The sequence below is a fragment of the Canis lupus genome, chromosome 10, assembly GCF_003254725.2.
Source record: "Canis lupus dingo isolate Sandy chromosome 10, ASM325472v2, whole genome shotgun sequence".
NCBI classification, from domain to species: Eukaryota; Metazoa; Chordata; class Mammalia; order Carnivora; family Canidae; genus Canis; species Canis lupus.
Window position 1 is genome coordinate 26,437,400 of NC_064252.1, and position 20,741 is coordinate 26,458,140.

Consider the following 20,741-nt stretch of genomic DNA (forward strand, 5'->3'; position numbering starts at 1 on the left):
GGCCGGCGTCGCCCAGGGCCCCCGCCAGGGGGCGTCGTGCGCGGGGGGCGCGGGGCCGCGGGCGGGGGGCGCGCGCTGGTTCGCGGGGGCGCGCGTGCTGGGGCCGGGCGGGGGGCGCGCTCGTCGCTAGCGCCGCGACCTCCGCGGAGCCGGGGGCGGGGTGGGGAGGGGCGCGCCCCAAATAGCGGCGTCCCAGCCCCTCGGTGCGTACCGCTGGGTGCCCCCCAGCGTAGCAGCGGGGGCCTCGTTTGTCTTCCCGCGCAGCATGCAGATTCTCGACTGAATGAATGACCGAGAATGAATAACCCCCAAAGCGCAGCCCCCACCTCCCCAGGACCTTTCCACCTGGCTTTTAGGCTGACATCACACGGGCGCCTGTGTCTGCGCACCCCCATCCCCCGCCTGGAGGGCCCGAGACACCTGGCACAGAGGCGGAGGCTGAGGAAGGGCAGCAGATTTTTTATTGGACGTATGGACCCCCCCCCCCCATCCTTTTCCTTAATTCACTAATTATGTATTTATTTGTTCATTGTTTTCTTCTGCTCTTCGGTGGGTTCTGTCTCGTTCCCTGTTGGAGCCAATGGTCTGGCACACAGTAGGTTCTCAAGAAGTAGACCCTAGTCCCCAGAACCACATCACAATTTGGGCTAGGCCTCCAGGGGTCATGGGAGCAGACCGGCTAGAGGAGGGCTGGTTACACCCTCTGGGTCTGGCTCTTCCCATGACCTGTAGTCCTAACCGCCTCTCTCGGTGGTCCAGGGACCTTCCTTGGTTCCAGGATCGGGTTGGAGAAGGATGTGTTTTCCTGCTATCTTGTCATTCTCTGATGAAAGGACATAGGTCTGTGCAGAGGAAGTGTGTGGTGGGTGTGAGGCACTTCTTCCAAGTATCACCTAGGCAAACGTCCATCTTAGGCTCTGTGTACTGAGGGTCAGTTCTGGGCCAGGCCCTGTGCTCCCATTTGATACAGCAACCTCATGATGTAGCTGCTATGATTGTATAAAACTTCTAGAAGAAAACATGAGAGAAATTTGTGTGATTTGGGGTTGGGCAAAGAGTTCTTAGGTATAATGTGGAGCATGATCCATAAGAGAAAACAATTAATCAATTGAGCTTCATCAAAATTTAGAACTGCTTGGGGGATCCCTGGGTGGCTCAGTGGTTTAGCGCCTGCCTTCAGCCCAGGGGGTGTGATCCTGGAGTCCCAGGATCGAGTCCCGCATCTTGCTCCCTGGATGGGGCCTGCTCCTACCTCTGCCTGTGTGTCTGCGCCTCTCTCTCTGTCTCTCATGAATAAATAAATAAAATATTTTTTAAAAAAATTAAGAACTGCTCTTCAAAAGTCACTGTTACAAAAATGAATGAAGGCAAACTACGATCTGGAAGAAAATTTTTACAAAGCATACATCTGATAAATAATTTAAATCCCAAAGGCCCTTGGGTGGCACAGTTGGTTAAGCATCCAACTCTTGTTTTGGGCTCAGGTCATGACCTCCTCAGGGTCCTGAGATCAAGTTCAGCATTGGGCTTCCAGCTCCGGGAGGAGTTGGCTAAAGTTTTCCCCTCCCTCTGCCCTTCCCTGTGCTTGTGCTCTCTCACTCCCTAAAATAAATAAATAAATCTTAAAAAAAAAAAAAAAAAGATTTTGCTCCCAAATATATAAAGAACTCTACAAAGTCAACAATAAGAAAAATCTGCTTTTTAGAAAATGGGTGAAAGACTTGAATAAATACATTTCACCAAAAAAGATATACAAAGGGCAACTAAGCACATGAAAAGATGCCCATCATCATGAATTAGGGAAATGTAAATTGAAATCAGGATAAGGTACTTCCACATACCTATTAAAATGGTTAAAATTTTTAATTTGACACTATCAAGGGCTAAAGAGGATTTGGAACAACTGGAACTCTTGTACCTTGCTGGTGAAAATACGAAATGGTATAGCCACTTAGGAGAACAGGTTATCAGCTTCTTCTATAGGTAGCTTATACATTTACCATGTGACCCTGTAACCCCCCCTCCTAGGTATTTACCCTAGAGAAATTTAAAGTTATGTTCACACAGAAAAACCCTGCATAAGAATGCTTATAGCGGCTTTATCTGTAATAGCTAAAATTTGGAAACAACTCAAATGTCCCTCAACTGGAGAATGTATAAACAAATTGCGGAACACTGCATGCGGTGGGATCCTACCCAGGAATAAAAAGGAATGAACAATTGATATGCTCAATGACATGTGTTATATTAAGTAAAAGAGGCCAAGCTCGAAAGGCTACAGACCGTATGTTTCCTTTTATGTGCCCTTTTTGCAAAAGCAAAACTATAGGAACAGAAAACAGATCAATGGTTGCTAGGGACTAGAAGTGTGGCTGGAGGGCATGTTTGAGGATTTACTAGTTAGGAGCATGGGAAAATTGGGGGATGATGGAATCATTTTATATCTTGTTTGTGATGATGGTTATACATATGATTGACAATATATGTTTGTCCATAAAAAAGGGCGACTTTCACTGTATATGATTTATACACATTTTTTAAGTGGGGAATAAATCTGGGTGTGATGGGTGGAATCACTAAGTAATATTCATTCACTTATTCAGTAAATCTTTTATTTTTTAATTTTTTAAAAAGATTTTATTTATGGAGAAAGTGCATACGTGGTCAAGGGAGAGGCCAGGGGAGAGGGAGAAGCAGACTCTCCGCTGAGCAGGGAGCCCCTTGTAGGGCTCCATCTGGGACTCTGGGATCATGACCAGAGCCAAAGGCAGATGCTCAACAGGCTGAGCCACCCAGGCACCTCTCAACAAATCTTTATTTGAAGCCCACCTTCAAAGCACACCTAAGGCTTTGTGCTAGGCATGGGAGCATAAGGAGTGAAAAATTTAGAGACTGTTTCTAACCCTTCCAGCATTAAGATCTGATGACACCAATGGATTTAAATCTCAGAAAGGGTGGTATTTAGGAACCTGAGCTGCAGACGGAGATATTCTTGGGTGGAAGTCCTGGTTCCGTCTGATAGTCATTGAGTCACCTTGGGCAAATGGCTTTAGCCCTCTGGGCCTGTTTCCTAATATGAAAAATGGAAATAAGCATAGTACTTTTTTTTTTAAGATTTTACTTATTTATTCATGAGAGACACAGTGAGAGAGGCAGAGGGAGAAGCAGGCTCCTTGCAGGGAGCCTAACATAGGACTTGATCCCTGGACCCCGGGATCACTCTCTGAGCTAAAGGCAGACAGCTCAACCACTGAGCCACCCAGGCATCCCGAATAGTACTTTATTATAAGTAAACCTGAGGGGGCGCCTGGGTGGCTCAGCCAGTTAAGCTCCCTGCTCAGCAGGGAGTCTGCTTATCCCTCTCCCTCTGTTTTTCCCCCTCTGTTCATGCTCTCCTTCCTTCCCTCTCTCTCTCTCAAATAAGTAAATAAGATCTTAAAAAAAAAAAAAAAACCTGAGGATTATTGTCAGGATTAAATGAGAGAATGCACAAAATGTGCTTAGAATTGTGCTTGATACAAAGAAGGAGCTTAGTAAACATTGTTGGCCTTCCTGACCCCATTGGTTTTCTAGGGAGGTATGTACAGCAGGTTGTGTAGGCATTTTCTTAGAAGCACAAAGTTATAAAAGATGGGTAGGTGTCCAGGGTCCCCCATGAAGCTGCACTTAACACCTAGCATTGCAAAACAAACAAACAAAAACAAAACAAAACACATCAAAAACCACCTAGCAGGTTATAGACACACCCTCCTCTCCTACCATTTGTGTTTATGTGTTCCCTGTTAATGGAAGGCCCACAGGAGGAAGCCAGACTGTTCTTTGCAGGTCAAGATTTTGCAACCCTAGAGCTGCACAGTAATTTGAGTCCTCAGTCCAGGCTGAGCCGGGCTTGCCTTTGCTCCTTCTCTCCTGCCCCCTTGAGGCTGCTTTGGTACGGGAGGTGTTAGGTCTGTTTCCTGTGACGGCATGGAGTTGTCTGGGCAGAGAGATCCAATGCATTCATCGGATCTGAGTGTATGAATCCCAGCAGAATTATAATCTTAAAAATTTGCTACTGTGATCTTTCTGGAGGCTTAGCAGCATGCTTCAACTGTCTAAAGAAAGTACACAGCAATCTCATTCTTTTCTCAAGGAAGGGATGAAGGAGGTGCCCACAGGTCTAGTTAGCTCTGAGCCTATGTACTGAATTCATCTAGCTGTTCATTCAACACACATGTGACACCACTCTGTGTCAGGTCTCTAAAACCCCTTGGGATCCAATAGCACGTGTTCTTTCACCTAAAGGATCTCACTGCCGAGGAGCAAAAATAAATTAGGGTGGCAGATGAACTAGGGCCACAAATTCTTTGACCCTCCTCTCATAGGTAGTAGGTGCCTATGTCTCCTCCCCTTGCATATGGGCAGGCCTGTGATGGTTCATCAATAGAATGATATTCTGGCATTTTTGTGGGCCAGGCCTTAAAAAAAGAGCACTTTCCCCATCTCTTGGAACACAGCCCTAAGCTGTCACATTAAGAAGTCTGATGTGAAAAAAAAAAAAAAAAAAAAAGTCTGATATGTTGAGACCACCAAGATCTCATGTACCTACATAGGGTGAGAGTCCCAGCTGAGCCCGTCCTTCTAGTCATTGTCCCCACTGTCCCAAACCCTCTAGACTGACTCAGGTACCAACTGAATACCACCACATGACCTCACTTGGTGCCACATGGGAAAAAAGAATCACTCAGCTGAGCCCTGCCCAAATTCCTGAAGCAAAGTTTCACGACATAATAATAACATGGCTGTTGTTTGGGGTTGCCAAGTTTTGGGCTAATTTGCTGTACAGCAGTAGATAACGACCATAAAAAGCCAAGAAAAACTGCTGCACCATACATAGAGCAATGGTTAACAAAGCATAAGAAGGTAAAATTAAATAGGCCAATCCCCAGGCTCAAAGATAAACAACCCCATGCAGTAAAAATACAAAATGGGGACAGGGCCAAAGCCAAGGGCACGTGGACTCTAGATCCAAGTAGCTACTGAAGTTTTGGCTTTTGTAGGGTAATAGAATCTAAAATGCTCTGCAAGAGACAGAACCTGAGCCAGGCTCCTGCGTGAAGCCAGCAACCAGGGTGACCCTCTGCCACCAGGAAAGGAAGCAAAAGCTCTAACTGGGAGGATCCTGGCATGGGACTCTGACTTAGAGAAAGTGGACGGTCCAGAGAGGGAGGATGAAGATTTAGTTTACCCCCCTATATGCCAAAGCAAGCCCCCCACTGGTGCCTCAACTGTGGTTTCAGTGTCTCCCCAATATGTCTATAGAAGGAGCCCTAAAATATCATGAGATCTGCTTCTGGATTGTGCATCCGGAAGCCTGGTAGAGGCAACAGCAACTCTCTGGGTCCCAGAGGGTAAGAAAAGAAAAGAAAAAAGGCAGGATAAAGAAAACAAAACCCTCCCACTCCAAATGAGGCTGCAAACCAAAAATCCAGAAGCCTGGCTGAAATCCGGCAGGCAACAAATTCACCGCTCCCCGGCAGAAAATGAAGTCACTGAAGATGAGAAAGATTTATGGAAAGATGAAAGACTTTATCTTTAAAATGAGTGTTTGGGGGGCACCTGGGTGGCTCAGTTGGTTAAGCATCTGCCTTCAGCTCACATCATCATGATTCCAGGGTCCTGGGATGGAGCCCCTTATCTGGCTTGCAGTTCTGCGGGAATCTGCTCCTCCCTCTCCCTCTACTCCTCCCCTTGCTTGTACTCTCTCTTGGTCACTCTCGAATAAATAAAATCCTAAAAAATAAATAAATAAAATGAGTGCTTGGAATCCTCAAAGAAAGAATCTTTATTTAAATAATAAAAAATTTAAAAAATAAATAATAAAAAATTTTAAAAAGAGCAAGACTAGCAATATGGAAGTCTGGACCGTCAAAAACTTAAAATGAAAGAAAAGAAACAAATGAACAAACAATAAACAACAGGAATAGATCATTAAAAACACAAAAAAGAAGGAAGGTTGAACCCAGAGTGATGAGCAGGTCTGAAGTCAGAGCTTCCCTAACACAGCTCTGGCACCCTGAAGTTTTAACAGGCTTGAGGGGGGCACTGGAGACCGGGAGAGTGGAAGATTGATTTGGATCCCACATGAAGCTCTGATGCTCAGAGGGATGTCCTCTCTCTGGAAGGGTAAACCAGAGGGCAGAGGGTTGTAGGCTGGCTGTTGGGGGCTTCCCACAGGTACAGGACAGAGAGGGATTGCCAGTAGGACCCTGACATTACCCAGTTGGCCCTCCTGCCTAAATTCACTCTTTCCTCATTGTCTGAAGAATCCCAAATTGAACATTTAGTTTCTAATGGTGCTGGGTCGGTGGCACCATCAGGCACCAGGAAGATGCACATCTTCTCAATCCAAGCCTCAGAGAACTCCTGCAGATAAAATACCACTAAATAAGAACTCAGAAGCAAGACTCACAAAACACATGAATACATAAGATAGCAAGATAGGGTGCCTGGGTGGCTCCATGGTTGAACATCTGCCTTTGGCTCAGTTCGTTATCCTGGGGTCCTGGAATCGAGTGCCACATTGGGCTCTCCATGGGGAGCCTGCTTCTCCCTCTGCCTATGTCTCTCCCTCTCTCTCTGTGTCTCTCATGAATAAACAAATAAAATATTTTTTAAAAAAGCGAGATAAAGTCAACTGAAATAATAGACAGCAGAATCAGACCAGCTAAGGGTTCAGCTTTGGGACATTGAATGATCATGATATAAAATGGGAATATTTCATGTATTTAAAAACTAAAGAAGAGGGGCACCTGGGTGGCTCAGTCAGTTAGGCGTCTGCCTTTGGCTGGGGTCATTATCCCAGGGTCCTGGGATCAAGCCCTGAATTGGACTCCCTATTCAGTGAGGAGCCTGCTTCTCCCTCTCCCTCTGCCTCTCTCCCCACTCATGCTCTCTCTCTCAGAGAAAGAAATAAAATCCTTAAAAAAAAAAAAAAAAACTAAAGAAAGTATCAAATGTATGAGAAAGAGATAGGGGATTATCAAAAACAATCAGACAGATATAATAAGGAACCAAATAAAAATTTCAAAGCCAAAAGGAAGGGAAAATATATAGCAGGCAAATATTAACCAAAAGGTGGCTAAGGAGGGTACCTGGCTGGCTCAGTAAGTAGAGCATGTTACTCTTGGTCTCGGGGTTGTGGGTTTGAGCCCCACGTTGGATGTAGTTTACTTAAAAATAAAATATTAAGAAAAAAATGGCTTGTGGCACCTGGGTGGCTCAGTGGTTGAGCGTCTGCCTTTGGCTCAGGTCGCGGTCCCAGGGTTCTAGGATTGAATTCCATGTCAGGCTGCTTCTCTCTCTGCCTATGTCTCTGCCTCTCTCTGTGTGTCTCTCATGAATAAATAAAATCTTAAAAAAAAAAAAAAAGAAAAAGATGGCTAGCATATCTATGGGAATATTAGACAAAATAGAATGTAAGGGGAAAAGTATTCCTAGTGATAAAGAGCATGACTATATAATGCAATATAAAGTTCAATTCACCAAGAAAATACAAGTCTAAAGTTGTGTATATCATTCATACATATAAAATAAAATAGGCACGAACCATATTCAATTTAAAAAGAACCATTAGGAGATACTGACACATTTTGCATCATAGTAAATGTACATATCTCTCATTGAAATGGATAAATCAAAGAGAAAAATGTCACTAAATTTAGAAAAGATATAAACATACAATGAACCAACTTTATTTGATGGACATGTACAGAACAATGTACTCAAAAATTGGAAAATAAAAATTATTTTAGGGCAGCCTGGGTGGCTCAGCAGTTTAGCGCTGCCTTCAGCCCAAAGCCTGATCCCGGAGACCAGGGATCGAGTGCCATGTCAGGCTCCCTGCATGGAGCCTGCTTCTCCCTCTGCCTGTGTCTCTGCCTCTCTCTCTCTCTGTGTCTCCCATGAATAAATAAATAAAATCTTAAAAAAATGAATAAATAAAAATTATTTTATACCAAAGTGACTTTCAAACACTTCTCATCCAATTTCTTTTTTTTAAGATTTTATTTATTTATTCATGAGAGACACAGAGAGAAAGGCAGAGACACAGGCAGAGAGAGAAGCAGGCTCCATGCAGGGAGCCTGATGCAGGACTCAATCCTGGGTCTCCAGAATCACACCCTGAGCTGAAGGCAGAAGCTCAACCGCTGAGCGACTCAGGTGCCTCATCTTGTCCAATTTCTAAGAATCAGTAACATATAGATCATTTTTCCTGACAATACAATTGAGTTAGAAATAATTAGTAATAGGAGTGGCTAGTGGCTCAGTAGGTCAAGCATCTGACTCTTGATTTTGGCTCAGGTCATGATCTCAGGGGCATAAGATTGAGTCCCATGTGGGGCTCTGTGCTAGGCATGGAGCTTGCTTAAAATCCTCTCTCCTCCCTCTGCCCCTGTACATGTGCTCTCTCTGTCTCTTAAAAAAAAAAAAAAAAAAAAAAAAAAAACTTAAAAAAACCCAAGAAATAATTAACAACAAAAACTACTTAAAACATTATATATTAAAATTTTAAAACATACTACTAAATAACCCATGGAGCAAGGAAAAAATTTATAATGAAAATTAGGAAATACTTAAGACTGCAAAGTAACTAAAGTGAAAATTTGGGGGGCTGCAGATAAAGTAGTGTGCAAGAGGAAATGTTTTAAAATTTTAAATGCTTAATTTAGAAGTCTGGCAATTAATGAACTAGGCAACCAACTTAGGAAATCAGATAAAGATCAACAGGATGAGCCCTGCACCTTGGAACCAAAGAAATTATTTTTTAAAAACCCCAGAAATTAATGAATAGAAACCATTATGATAAAAATAATCCATGAAGCCAAAAATTGGTTCTCTAAAAAGACCAAAAACCTAACATATTTTTTGCAACACTGGTCAATAAAATTGAAGACTGGAATAACAATATTAGGGATTGAAGCTCATATCTACAGATGAAGCAGATATTTTAAATAATTATAATAAAAAGATAGCAAGAGAATATTGTAAACAACTTTATACCAGTAAATTTGAAATAAACACACATGGGCAACTCCTCTCATAGTTATAGAAAAATATAACTTACTAAGATGGATTAAACATCAAAATCAAAGATATTACAAGAAAGGAAAAGTTTTGGCCAATTTCACTCAGGAATATCGTTGCAAACAACATTGAAAAACTGGTAGCAAACTTAATCTTGCAATTCATAAGATAATACGCAAACAAGATGGGTTTATCCTAGGAATGCAGACTCGGTTTATTATTAGAAAATTGAGGAATGTGATTTTTTCATATTAGCAGATTAAAACCACAAGGTCATCTTCACAGATACAGTGAAACCAGCCAATAAAACCAACACCCATTCAATATAAAATCTCTTACCAACCTAAAAATAGAATGCCCTTAACTTAATAAAAATTATCTACAAAAATCCTACAGGATGGGTAAATTTCATGGATGAAACATTAAAAGCATTCATTTTAGAGGCGCGTGGCTGGCTCAGTCTATAGAGCATGCGACTCTTGATCTCAGGGTCATGAGTTCAAGCCCCATGTTGGGCACAAAGCCTACTTAAAAAAAAATGTAGAAAAAAAAGCATTCCTTTTAAAAACTGGAGAATAACAAGAATGCCAGCAATCACTACATTCAATATGGCTCTGGAGGTCCCAGCCAGCATAGTAAGACAAGAAAAACAAGTTATATAAGGTATGAAGATTGGAAAGGAAAAAACAAATATTTATTATTTTCATATGATATAATTGCTCTACATAGAAAACTCTAAAGAGGGACCCCTGGGTGGTGCAGCGGTTTGGCGCTTGCCTTTGGCCCAGGGCAGGATCTTGGAGACCCGGGATCGAATCCCAGGTCGGGCTCCCGGTGCATGGAGCCTGCTTCGCCCTCTGCCTGTGTCTCTGCCTCTCTCTCTCTCTGTGACTATCATAAATAAATTTTAAAAAATTTAAAAAAAAGAGTCTGTTTAAAAAAAACTCTAAAGAGTACACAAATTATCAGAATTGATAAGAGTTTTGTAAGTTCACTGATCAGAGTATCAATATGCCAAAAGCAATTGTACTTTTTTTTTTTTTCATTTTTACTTATGATAGTCACACAGAGAGAGAGAGAGGCAGAGGGAGAAGCAGACTCCATGCACCGGGAGCCCAACATGGGATTCGATCCCAGGTCTCCAGGATCACATCCTGGGCCAAAGGCAGGCGCCAAACCACTGCGCCACCAAGGGATTCCAGCAATTGTCCTTTTATATTCCCATAGCCAGTACTTAGATAATGTAAATATAAAAAGGGTGCCGTCTATAATACATTTTTTAAAAAGTAACTAGGAATAATTTAAAAGGAGAGAGGGGTGCTTGGCTGGCTCGTTGGAAGTGCATGCCACTCTTGATCTTGGGGTCGTGAGTTTTAGCCCCAGGTTGGGTGTAGATATTACATAAATAAATAAATAAATAAATAAATAAATAAATAAATAAATAAATAAATAAAACTTTAAAAGGAGGGGGTGGGCAAATCTTTAGAAAGAAAACTCTAGGGTGCCTGGGTGACTCTGTTGGTTAAGAGTCTGCTTTCAGCTCAGGTGGTGATCCCAGAGTGCTGGTATCGAGCCCCACATCCAGCTCCCTGCTTGGTGGGGAATCTGCTTCTCTCTTTCTCTCAAAAATAAAGAAATAAAATTTTTTTTAAAAAATAAAGAAAACTCTAAAATTTAAGGCAACAAAGAAGGGCTCCTGGGTGGCTCAGCGGATTAAGCATCTGCCTTCGGCTCAAGTCACAGTCTCAGCATCCTGGGATTGAGCCCCACATCAGGCTCTCTGCTCAGCAGTGATTCTGCTTCTCCCTTTGCCCCTTCCTCTGTGATTGCTCTGGCTCTCACTCTCTCTCAAATAAATAAATAAAATCTTAAACAAACAGACAAGGAAGACCTAAAGAAATGGGAGAGATAATCTGAGATAACTGTGTGTAAAGATCTCAATTCTTCCCAAATTGATCTGTAGAGTCAGTGCATTTCAATCCAAATATTAAGATTTTCAATGGAATTTGAAAATTTTAAATTTTTTATTTTATTTTTTTATTTTTTTAAATTCTTTTTTAAAACAAATATGTATTTATTTCTTTTTAAGATTTTATTTAATTATTCATGAAAGACACAGAGAGAGAGAGAGAGAGAGAGAGAGAGAGGCAGAGACACAGGCAGAGGGAGAAGCAGGCTCCATGCAGGGAACCTGACGTGGGACTTGATCCAGGGACTCCAGGATCACACCCTGGGCCGAAGGTAGACGCTACACCACTGAGCCACCCAGGGATTCCCTATTATTATTATTTAAAGCTTTAATTTAAATTCCAGTTAGTTAACATACAGCATAATAGTAGTTTCAGGTGTATTCAGTGATTCAACACTTCCATACAACACCCAGTGCTCATCTGGGCAAGTGCCTCCTTAATCCCCATCACCCATAACCCCCATCCCTCACCCACCTCTCCTCCTGTAACTATCAGTTTGTTCTCTATAGTTAGGAGTCCATTTCTTGGTTTTTCTCTCTTTTATCCTCCCATGTTCTTTTGTTTGATTTCTTAAGTTCCACATATGAGTGAAATCATATGGTATCTGTCTTTCTCTGACTGACTGATCTCGCTTAGAAGCTGATTCTAAAATTATAATGGAAAAGGAAAGGGCCAAGAATTGTCAATCCAATTTTGAGGAAGAAGAGCAAGTTCTACCAGATAGACGTAGCAGATGTAAAGGTTCATTATAAAGCTGTAGTAAATCAGATGATAGACAAAAAGAACAATGGAACAGAATGCAGAGCCCAGAATTAGAAAGGGAACATTTGGAAATGTGATATATAGAAGTGACATTGCAAACGGAAGGATGGGCCATTTAGTAAGTGAGCAGTGCCAGGAACATTGGCTATCCATATGGGGAAAGAAATGAGGTTGGGTTCCTACCTCACACCATTCATGCAAATTAATTCCATGTGCTGGTTGGAAATCAAAGACAGTGGCGCTCAGGATTCATTCACGCACCTGCCCCTCCAAAGTAGCAGGACTTAGGATGCCAACTAGGAGACTGCTAAAGCTGGTTCAAGGTGAAACCATGATTAGCTGGAGACAGTGTCAGCCAGAGGGAGCACTTGCAGCTGTGTGGTGGACCCTAGAGCTTTCATCCTCCCCTCTAGTCAAATTTCTTGGGACTAACACACACCAGGAACTGGCCTTTTTCCTCTCTCAATACACACACCAGACTGAATAATTGAGATCCTTGTGCAGAGGCGAAAGGAGCCCACATCTCCCTGAAAATAAAGTTAATAAACTGCCATTTGATGAAGGTGTATTAGGACAAACAAACCAAGAATTTTAAATAAGCATGACGTGGACATAAGGGACGATATTCACAATATCAAAGAGGAACAAGAAATAAGGAAAGTGAATCAAGCAGAAGTATTAGAAATGAAAAATATAAATTTTGAAATAAAGGTGGAGAAAACAGAAGTGGGGATATAGCTAAAAAATGAATTAGATGGATGGTCAGAGTGAGTACATGCCTTGGTACAGTTTATTGATGGGTATGGTGCCCAGCTGTTCCATCAAACACTGGTTTAGATATTGCTGTGAAAGCACTTTGTAGAAGTGTTCGATGTGCACAATCTATTTACTAAATAAAGGAGATGACTTGCAGGAATGTGGGTGGGCCTCACCTGACCAGTTGAAGGCTTTAAGACAGAAAATGGAGTCTTCTCAGAACGGAGAGAATTTGGATTCCAGACTACAATGACATCAACTCCTTTCTGAGTTTCCAGTCTGTCAGTGTGCCCTGCAGATTTTGGACCCAAGACTCCAACATCAACTCTTTTTTTTTCCTTTTAAAAAGATTTTATTAAAAAAAATAAAAATAAAAAAAAAATAAAAAGATTTTATTTATTCATGAGAAATTCAGAGAAAGAGGCAAAGACATAGGCAGAAGGAGAAGCAGGCTCCCCACTGGGAGCCCGATGGGGGACTCAACCCCAGGACTCCGGGGTCACGACCTAAGCCAAAGGTGGCTCAGCCACTGAGCCACCCAGGCATCCCTGCAACATCAACTCTTGCCTGAGTTTCAGACTTGCTGGCATGCCCTATGGATTTCAGACTTGCCAACCCCCACAATTACATGAACTAAATTCTTAAATCATATCACACACACACACACACACACACACACACACACACACACTGGTTCTGCTGGTTCTGTTTCTCTGGAGAGCCCTGACATACAGTGGAAAACGAAATCTCCCTGCACCCTCCTGCTTTATGTTGTAGTTGTATGTACCCTGGAAACCCCAGCTGTGGGAGTTGCAATAAATCAAGAGGGGCTGAAAGGGACAGTTGGAGGAGGGACAGGGTGAAAGTAGAGGCCAGAGAGACCTGATTGGTCTGTTTTTTCATGATTGTACTTAAACTGAACATTGGGACCTTAGTAGTTCGCGATGATGTCGTGTACTTCAGAGTGTGCCCCATCGGGAGGGACACCATGCCAGGGTGTCCCTCTCTGAGTGTTGCTGCTTGCTTAGTCTCCCCATTGTTGAAGTACATTTTCTCTTTGGGACTAATAATTAATCTGTATGTGTTACTTTGCATGACTATGCTGTTCTCTATGTTTCACCCAATGCTTTTAACATCTCTTGGAGATCCCTGCCTGGCTCAATTAGGGATGACAAAGGGGTGATTTTCTACTTTTATTCTATATTCTTTAGCAGGACAGTTATCTGGTGTTTTGTTTTTCACAGCACAGTAGTAGATCTTGGTTGGTTGGATTAGAAACACGGCCCACCTGGAATCCTAAAAGGTAAGTGGAAGGGACCTGAGACCATCCATTAAAGAGATTCTGGTCCAACCTCCTCATTTTCCAAAAGAAGAGACTCAGACCTAGAGATGGAAAGGGATTTGCTCAGAGCCTTCCAACATGAGCTTTGTAATGACCCAGAGAAGCTTTTCGGCACACAGAAAAGATTTTTACAATTACTTGGATTTCAAGTTTAAGTGATTTGCCTGAACTCAGCCCAGCTGAGTGGTGCTTAAGGGGGTGTGCCCATCAGAATTATCTGGGGTTCATTTCTGGAATGGCTGTGCTTCCCCTTCCCCCAGCCTCTGATTCAGCAGGCCCCAGGGTGGTATCTATATTTTGAAAAAGTCCAGATGATTCCTGTTTTGTTTCTTCTCAGAAGTTCACTTTTTTATTTTTAAAAATTGCCCAAGTAATTAACAATGAGTACATTCTTGTGAAGAACACAGCAGGCTATACTGAACCATCTGGGAAAGCCGCCTGCACACCCAGCCCTTAGGCCCACCACACTCCTCAAAAGTATCCACAGTTTAAGCCACCTTCTGGTTGGCTGTCTATGAATTTACTCATTTTGCATGTGCGGACATGTATCTAATTTTTAAATAAATAGGATTAAAGCATTTGTGTTGTTCCATGACTTGCTTTTTTTACTTGACGACGTGTCTTGAAAGTTTTTTCATGTCGCTATATATAGACCTACCTAATTCTGGTTAACAGACTGCAAACTATTTCACTGTACAGAAATATCATTGAAGGAAACCAGAATATGACACCCCAAAATATGCTTCTTTGACATAAGAATTATTTCGAGCCAAAGGCAATTAAAATAGCAAATGCAGGAAAAGCTCTCTTTCCCTTCTCCTTTTCTAGGGTTTAAATTTTCCTTTGCTGGAGACCACTCTAGACTCTTATGAGCCCAGTGGCAGCAGCAGAGGAATCTGAAAACAAACTACATTTTGTTAGTTTCCTCCATATATTTACTTTCCCACAGTTTGCCACCCTTGGAAGTCTAAAACGGTTTCCTTTGCCCTCTCATTCTCTACAAATGTGTTGTTCTTTGCTGAAGATGCCAAATAAGCCCAAGTTTTAGCCACCCCTTTGAGCCACTCATCCCTGGATTTCTCCCATGTGTATATGAGATATACAGTGTTAACAGACTTCTGTTTGTTTTTCTCTGGTTAATTTGTCATTTCTTACAGAGATCCAGCTGAGAACTTAAAAGCGTAGATAGAAGGAAAAATGATCTTTTCCCCTACAATTATTATGGTTATATATATTTAAATTTTATTTATTTATTTTTAAATATTTTACTTATTTATTTGACAGAGAGAGAGAGAGCATAAGTAGGAGAAAGGCAGAGGGAGAAGCAGACTCCCCACTGAGCAGGGAGTCTGATGCAGGGCTCAGTCCCAGGACCCTGGGATCATGACCTGAGTCGAAGGCATTTAAGCAACTGAGCCACCCAGGTGCCCCTATCATGGTAATATTATTGTTTTTGTGCACAAGTGCAAATGGCTGAGTTTATCGGCCTCCTCAGCTTGAAACCCGTTAATGATCTTCCGACTGGGTCAAACGCTCTCTCTTGTCTTCTTTTCTGTCTTCCTTCTCCCTTGCCCCTCATTCCCAGGCCCCTCCTCACGACAGTTTTGAAAGCAGAGGTTCACACACTTGGTGTTCATCAGCCTCCCAGAGACAGCTCAGAAAGAACATGGAGGCCCAGTATGATAACAGGTGGGGCCCCGCAGGCCCCATTTGTGTTCCTGCCATGCTCCCCACCTGATTCCGCTGCCCATTGCTCTAATATAGCATACATAGGTCTGTCTGAATGTACACACACCCTTGTAAATTATGTATGCCTTTGTGTTGGCGTTATTTTTTAATACATTTACTTCTTAAGATTTATTTATTTATTTAAGTAATCTCTGGGGTTGCCTGAGTGGCTCAGTCAGTTGAGTGTCTGACTCTTGATTTCAGCTCAGGTCCTGATCTCAGAATCGTGAGATCAAGCCCAGCACCAGGCTCCATGCTCAGTGCAGTGTCTGCTTCAGATTTTCTCCCTCTCCCTCTGCCCCACTTCCTTTGTTCATAGACTCTCTTTCTCTCTCTCTCAAAAAAAAAAAAAAATACATTTAAGTAACCTTTCTACCCAACATAGAGCTGAAACTCATGACCCCAAGATAAAGAGTCACATGCTCTATTGACTGAGCCAGCCAGGTGCCCTATTTGTGTTTGTAAATAGCATGAATGGCATTGGGCTATAAACATTGCTGTGTCTTCCTTTTCTCAACTCAACACTACAGTGTTAAAACTTATTCACGTTGATAGGAACATCTTGCTTGTTCATGCCCAATGGTGCCCATCGGACACATGCCCACATCTTATTACCCATCCCAAGGATGATGGACATGAGCTAATTCCTGCTCCATTCCCACTGTTCTAATTTGCTTCAAGAACCACCAAATTAAAGGGAAAAAATATAAGTATTTCCATATCCACCTGTTAAGGGGTTAAGGAGCAGGAAGAAAGGGCTCCTAGGGAAGAGCAAATAGAAGGTGTGACAGTTTCAGATAAAGCTGGTTTGAGTAATTATTCAGATTACAATGGTTATCTCCTTTTTGGCTGTGAGTCACCCAAACTGGGGATTTATGGTAGCTGTATCTTTCAGGAAGTCCTTTGTAAGGCAGCAAAGTGGTTTAGCCAAGTTTTTTCTTTCTTTCTTTTTTTTCTAAGATTTATTTGTTTGTTTGCTTATTTACTTATTTATTTATTCACAAGAAACACACACACAGAGAGAGGTAGAGACACAGGCAGAGGGAGAAGCAGGCCCCATGCAGGGAGCCTGACGCGGGACTTGATCCCGGGTCTCCAGGATCACACCCTGGGCTGAAGGTGGCGCTAAGCCGCTGAACCATCTGGGCTGCCCGGCAAGTTTTTTTCTTTTTTGTGGCTGATGTCTGCTTAGGTGTTTTTAGCTTAAAACAGCCCCAATGCCATTGAAGTGGACTTTGGATCCCTATCATTGTATAGTCCACAGAGCCAAAATATGTACTTTCTGGCCCTTTACAGACAGCAGAAACTGTGGCCCCTTGGTTAAGAGCTTGGACTTTGGTCGCTGACTGCTTGAGCTTGAATCATTCTCACCACTTTCAAGTGTACCTTTTTTCTGTAGCTCTGTTCTCCCTTGCAAACACAGAGAACAGCGCCAGGCACCTAGCGAGTACCCTCTGAGGGTTAATTAGTGATACTATCCTCGGCTGAAAAGCAGTCCTTAATTTTGACATGACCTTGTTTTGTGTTTCTGCGGCCTTATTTTAAGATTTTCAGCATCTGTAGGTCAGAGATTTTTCTCCTATATTTTTACATTATCTTTATAGTCTTAAATTACCTAGAATCTGCCTTCATATCTGGTGTGTGTAGGAGATGCAATTTTCCCCCCCTAGAGTAAGTTGGTTCTCCCCACACTCTCATCAACCCAACTGCCCCATGGCCTTGTGGCTCTTCAATCACGGATCAGGTCCTGGTGTGTATGGAAATCTGCTTCTGTGTTCTTTAGTTTCTTTGGTTTATTTGTCTGTGCCAGCCTCTTTTCCATGCTGTTTTTCTCACTAAGGCTGGAATGTAAGCTTCCAGAGGGCAGGGAACATTGTTTTATTCACTGATGTATACCACATGCCTAGAACAGTGGTGCCCAGCAAGCAGCAGATACACAACAAATATGTAGTGAATGAATGACTCTGGAATGTTTTAATGTCAGATAAAGTGAGTCATGACTAATGTGCATTTATTATTTTTCGGGAGATTCTGTGCTCAAGAAACACACGGGGGTCACCCTACGTCCAAGAGACCTACCCCAACAGAAGTGCCCCAGCCCAGGAGTCTGTAGGGCAGGCCAGAGAAAGCTTCTCACTTCAGAGGAGAGCTGCCTCCTTCTAGAAGACATGCCTCACCTTCTCTTCCATCTCCAGCCCTCTCTCACCTTTCCAGGTACCTTGAATGAACACCAAATGGACTCATCTCCAAATTCCCAACCCCCAGGGCAGAACCTGGCACACACTGTAAACCTAGAAGAGATTGGTTGGGTGAGTGAACATTGAAACCTACCAACTCGACTCTCATATAGAATTCTTTAGTTCTGTAGCTCTCAATTTTGGCTACATTTGAGTCATCTGGAGAACTTTTCAAAATGTTTGATGTCTGGGTTTCACTCCCAGAAATTGCAATTTATTGTTTTAAAAAACCAAAAATTCAACTGAGTAAATTTGAGGATCTAATTGGTTTTATTAAACAATTCATGAAACGGGCAGCAAGCAGAAGGGAACTCCAAGGAGCTGTACAAAGTGGAAGGGTTTTATAGGAAGGTGGGAAGGCAAGGAAATTACTAGCAAAAGAAATGGAAGGATTGTTCCAGGCAAGGTCACTTCCTTGATGCTGATCAGAAAATCCCTGACTAGTGAAGACTGCATTTCTGGGGGAGGTTGAAACTGCATGAGGTTAGGTATTAAGCTCCAGTTTGATGGGCCTAAGGACACCATTTTGGAACTATGGTGTGTTTTTTTTTTGTTTTGTTTTTTGTTTTGTTTTTTTGTTTTTAACAGTTCTGAGATTCAGCCTGGGAGTCAGGATTTCTGAAACCGCCCCCAGGGTGGTTCGAATGCCCAGCCAATGCTGAAGAACCTCTGCTTTACTCTGTCCCTGAAACCCCTCTCAAAGTCTGCCAGCTTTGGGACCCTCAGTCTCTCAGAGCCTCAGTCATCTGGGCTATAAAATGGGTGGTTAATAAGATGGTTTAGGAAAAAAAAATGCGTTTAGGGCCTTGCTGTTTAACGGGTACTCCGTGGACCAGCAGCAGATCCAGTCTTCATGAATCTGGACCCACATTCTGATAAGCTGCCTGGTGATTTGTTTGAAAATCGACTGAGATAATATTATAGTTCATTAGCATATGTAATTACATAATGAATTATATGTCAAGACTATAACTGATGAGAGAAAAACTGTCTGAAGGCCTGAAATATGAGACAAGTTATTTTAACTTTCCTTCTAAGCCAACATGACTGTATATAAACTTTGTTCAGACCAGAAGCCTGATTTATGGTCCACCACACATGCATTGTACATCTGCATTGTGAATGAATAGCCTGAAGGAAAACCATCTTACCCTTGAGATATCCATCAATGTTCCCCTACTCCCTGAATTCCTTTCTGATAAAATTCGTGATTCCTGCCTATATGCTAATCTATAATCTTTTGAGCTTTTACAAGATGTATGTAACCCTGTAAAAACTGTTCATTCTCTGAAACATTCTCTTCCCTGTGAGAAGCCTGTTTCCTTGGCAGCTGTCCTAACTTGGGCTCAAATAAAATTCTTACTTTTAGAGATTTTAAAAGGTTTGTTTGATTTGCGTTGACATAACAGTCTTGTGTGTGACAGGCAATCCTACACATTCACTGAGTGAATGAATGAGTGACCCCTTGATTCAGATGTGATTGTTACTTTACACCTAAGGAAACAAAGGCTCAGGTGGCTATTATGTCAGCTGGTCAAACTAGGAAAATGCTGAGGGTTCTGAGCAGGGTGTTTGCAGGGACAGCAAGAGGAGAAGGTTCCCAGGGACATGAAGTCCAAGACACCGAATTGCACCTTTGGTTCTGGGAGGAGGGGCTTTTCATCTTCATATTCCCTCAGGGAAGAGAAACACATTTTGGTTAGAGAGACCCAGGAGGTCTAACCCTGAGTCTCCACTGACAACTTTTACATATCCCCCAAATAAACAGGTTTACCCTCATATTCATCCACAAATATTTATGAAACCTGCCTATGTGCTTAGTGCCATGTAAAATGGAGTTGTCCCTTCTTTAAAGCAATTGACATTGACAATTTAAAATCCACAATGGGGGGACGCCTGGGTGGCACAGGGTGTGATCCTGGAGTCCCAGGATCGAGTTCTGGAGTCCCACATTGGGCTCCCTGTGAGGAGTCTGCTTCTCCCTCTGTGTCTCTGCTTCTCTCTGTGTCTCTCAGGAATAAATAAATAAAATCTTTAAAAATCAAATCAAACCCACAGTGGGGAAGAGGGGGAGCCTGGCTGGCTCGGCCAGTAGAGTATGCAACTTTTGGTTTCTGGGCTATGAGTTCTCACCTTGGACATAATGCTGACATACATACATATATATGTACATACATACATAAAATCCCAATGGGGGATAAGGTCTGAGGAGGGGAGGGAGACCAGTTTGCACTATTATGTGATTGAGGAAGTCTTCTCCAAGAGGTAATATATAAGGTTTTGGGACGGAAGAATAAGGAAGTTTAAGGAAGAAAAATTTAAAGATTTTGGAAGAAGGAAAAGAGCCCTCTGGTTGTCCTTTTGCTGACATGCTGGAGCCTTGGGGATTATCTGGTTTGATGTAGTTTAAAAGGTTCTTCTTTGCCCTTAAACTGTTTTACAGCTTGCTGGATTATAGATAAAGTGTAGCTACACAAATAATCCTAATCTATACATATGCAAATAAATCCTGTCTAGTGGAAGGACACATTCCACCACAAAGGAAAAAGCCAGTTTTATATCTATTTGTAAATTCATTTTGACGTTTCTTTACTCCATATAAATGTGTGGCTCTGTATATTTTCTTTTGAACCAGCTGTGGCAACTGTCTGGTTCCCCCATTAATTAATGAGCTAAATAAAATCTTTGACATATGTTCATTTGTTATCTATACAAGAGTTGTGATTTTTATCATCTCTCAACATTTATGCTTTAACAAGAACAAGTAGAAGTCAGCCCGTGGTCTAGGCAGGGAGAGAAGCAGGTGCAAAGGCTCTGCCACAGGGAGAGCTCCACGTGGAAGAAGAGGGGTCTTCATGGAGGGTCCCCTGGGGGACCCAG

General features: G+C 42.4%; 1 long non-coding RNA gene across 1 annotated transcript in view; it reads right to left on the reverse strand.

Moving 5' to 3' along the window:
• Positions 1–7,253: 7,253 nt before the first annotated feature.
• Positions 7,254–20,741, reverse strand: part of LOC112667664 (uncharacterized) — a 42,680-nt gene continuing 29,192 nt past the window's right edge. The window contains exon 3 of the long non-coding RNA XR_007413442.1: positions 7,254–7,392. This is a non-coding gene — a long non-coding RNA (uncharacterized LOC112667664). The remainder of the gene's footprint in view (positions 7,393–20,741) is intronic.